Below are 3,099 nucleotides of genomic sequence, written 5' to 3' on the forward strand. Positions count from 1 at the left end.
TTGAGAGGAAAGGGGATTAAAAACCATTTATCCTTTCTTCTCATATCGCTTCACACAACTGTCGGGGTTGGGAGGCACGATCCTCAAACCTTGAGAACAAACTAGAGATGAGCTGGAACGGGAGAGCCGCAAAAGACATGATTAGCAGCTGGAAGGCGCTGCCAACAGTCATGTCCTTCATAAAGGAAAACAAGCATATGTCACAGGCCGGTTTTCTATTTCAGCTGTAATCAGTTACTTGGTGGTTTAAACAACACAAATTTATCATTGCATAGTCCTGTGAGTTAGAACGCTAACATGGACCCCCGAGGGCTCATACCAATGCGGGAATAGGCTACGTTCCTTTCCTTGGTTCTGGGGTTCAGATTTCTGGCCTTTCCCATCCTCTCTAGCTCCTTGGTCTTGGCTCCCCTGATCTGCCTTCGGGCAGACTACTCAGGCTACCAGCTCACTGTCTCCTGATTCTCTTTCCCAGCTAAAAAAAAAATAAAACAGTCCTCTCTGTCTGGCTTTTGTTGATGTGTTTTGCCTTTCTCTTCTACCTTTAAAGAGGTGGTTTTAGTGGAAACTCGAGATTCTTTTGCTACTTAATGGCAAAGGATTGGCAACTTCATTTCACCTGCCCCTTAATGTTGCTTTGTCACGTGACCTAACATAGTCACATAGCAATGACAATGCAGAGACAAGTCAAGCTAGACTGCCAATCACAGAGCAGCCAGTGAAAACCCAACTCTCAGTTTGGTCAAGACTGACTACCACCTCAAATCCAAGAACTATGGTATAAGCATCCTTGGTTGGAGGAGGTGGGCACCACTGTGCCTTACCACCTTGACGGTTTGCTAACATAAAATAAATAAATAAATAAATAGGCAAAATCTTCATTCAGCATGTGAAACTTGGAATGCTGACCCAGTGCATCTGGTTGTCACAATGTCTCTGCTTTTATTTTTAACAACATCCTATTATTTATAATTACGTGCATGTGTCTAATCTGTCCGTGGGCAAGTGAGTGGCTGGTGTAGGAGGGTCTTCTTTTTATGTGTTGCTTTCATTGGTTGAATAAAGAAAACTGCCTTGGCCTTTTGATAGGGCAGCTCTTAGGTGGGCGGAGTAGACAGAACAGAATGCTGGGAAGAAGGGAAGTGTGGGAGACGCCATGATTCTCTGACCGAGACTGACATAGGTTAGAATCTTGCCGGTAAGCCACAGTCACGTGGTGCTAGAGGTGGAACTTGGAGGCTGGAGGTGGCAGAGCCCCCTGGAGATTGAGTTACAGGTAGTTGTGAGCCACCCAACATGTGTGTTAGAACCCAGGTCAACTTTAAAAGTAATATGTGCTCTTAACCAATGAACCGTCTCCAGCCTCGCTATGCTTTTATATTATCCGCTCTTCGTTCCATAGCATCGCCACTTTGAACTGTTTTGAGCGTCATATTCTTTCTTAAATATATGAAAACTCATAGTGAAGTGTGAGCTTTGGATTGCAAACGACTGGTTGTTTTCAAGCCTACTGTATGTCTGCGCCTACCAGTTCACCAAAACCACACACAAGTGCTAACCCCAACTGAAGAGCTAATAAGGAGCGTTGTTTTGTAAAGCTCCAAGACAGCAGTAATCAACTGCCCAAGACATGTATTCACAGGGCAGGTGCACCTTCCTCTTCTCCAGACCTGCTCCATGGCAGGCATCACTAATCAGCCAGGGGTAACTTTAAAATCCTTCAGAGAACACGAGGTTAATTACATTAGGAATAACCAATCAGAATTGGCACAGAAGCTGAGCTCTGTTTTCCTTTCCATGTTAAATCAAAAACAACAACAACAAAAACCCACAACAGAAAGAGATTCTCCCAAGGGCCTTTCCGAGAGCCGCTGTTGCTCTAAAACAAAGCACCGTGGCATTTTATAAGGATGCTATGCAAGTAGGCCACGATCGTGATGGAGAAATTAGGAGGAAAAAAGAAACAAATAAAGAAACAAATAACAAAACCCACACAAAAGCCTACCCTTCAGAAATAAGCCTTCTGCCAGACGTCAACCTTTGTCCTGGTTTCTCTTCCTTTTGCATTGACAAAGGATTCAGCCAAAAGCCACTGACAGGAGACCGGGTTTGTTCAACTCTCAGTTTCAGGTTAGAGTCTGACATAGCAGTGACGTCACAGCCGTGGGAGCTGGAGGGAGCTGGTCACGTCGCACCTGTAACCAGGAGTAGAGAGCAACAGGCTCTCAGAGGCATACAGGCTAGACCTTGAACCCACTTTCTCTACTCTGACACAGTCCAGAATTCCCTGCCTAGGGCTGGTACCACCCACAGTGGGTGGTTATTTCCACCCCAATTATCAAGGACATTCTCAACAATCTCCCTGACAATTCTAGACTTTTGTCAAGTTAACAATTAACACTAAGCGTCAGATAGCCATTCATTCTTTCTTCATTCAACACATTTACCAGGCGCCTGTGCAAGGCTAGGCTTTGAGGGTATGGCATTAATAAAGCAGACAAGAAAAAACCCTACAGAAAAATTTTAAAAAGTCAAAGATGATATCAATTTTTGTATATGGTATATCATTGCTGTTTTTTTTCTATGTCATAGTTTTTGGAATTAATCTTGTTGGGCTCTTGAGGTTTTCTCTGTAGGCTTGACTAAACTAACAGCTAAGATGATCACTGTGTGCTATATCTAGACAGCCTAATCAGACAGCTCTTTCTATAGCTTATTTCTGTGTGAGCAAAACAGACCGTTCTCCCCCACCCTGCCCCAAACAGGTAATTTGGTGACCACTGCAGACCTCAAAAACCTACTTAGGACACTAAAAAGAATACCAGTTCTATTCCAGTAACCTATTACTGCAAGTGTTCCAACTTAGTAGCTTAAAATTACAGCAACTTGTGAGAGGAAAGGATTTATTTTGGGTTACACTTCTACATCACTGTTCATCACCAAAGTAAATCAGAACAGGAACTCAGAGAGTGAGATAGGAGCTGATGCAGAGGTCATGGCGGGTGTTGCTTACTGGCTTGCTTCCCATGGCTTGCTCAGCCTACTCTCATATTTATTTATTTATTTATTTATTTATTTATTTATTTATTTATTTAATTT

The 3,099-nt window shown here is 43.1% G+C and overlaps 1 long non-coding RNA gene across 1 annotated transcript in view; it reads right to left on the reverse strand.

The window, feature by feature from the left end:
• Positions 1 to 1,932: 1,932 nt before the first annotated feature.
• The window catches only part of LOC126497503 (uncharacterized), an 18,130-nt gene continuing 16,963 nt past the window's right edge, over positions 1,933 to 3,099 (reverse strand). The window contains exon 3 of the long non-coding RNA XR_007590632.1: positions 1,933 to 2,195. This is a non-coding gene — a long non-coding RNA (uncharacterized lncRNA). The remainder of the gene's footprint in view (positions 2,196 to 3,099) is intronic.

The sequence above is a fragment of the Alexandromys fortis genome, unplaced genomic scaffold (genome assembly GCF_014885135.2).
Source record: "Alexandromys fortis isolate MF-2015 unplaced genomic scaffold, M_Fortis_MF-2015_v1.1 scaffold_24, whole genome shotgun sequence".
Classification (NCBI taxonomy): Eukaryota; Metazoa; Chordata; class Mammalia; order Rodentia; family Cricetidae; genus Alexandromys; species Alexandromys fortis.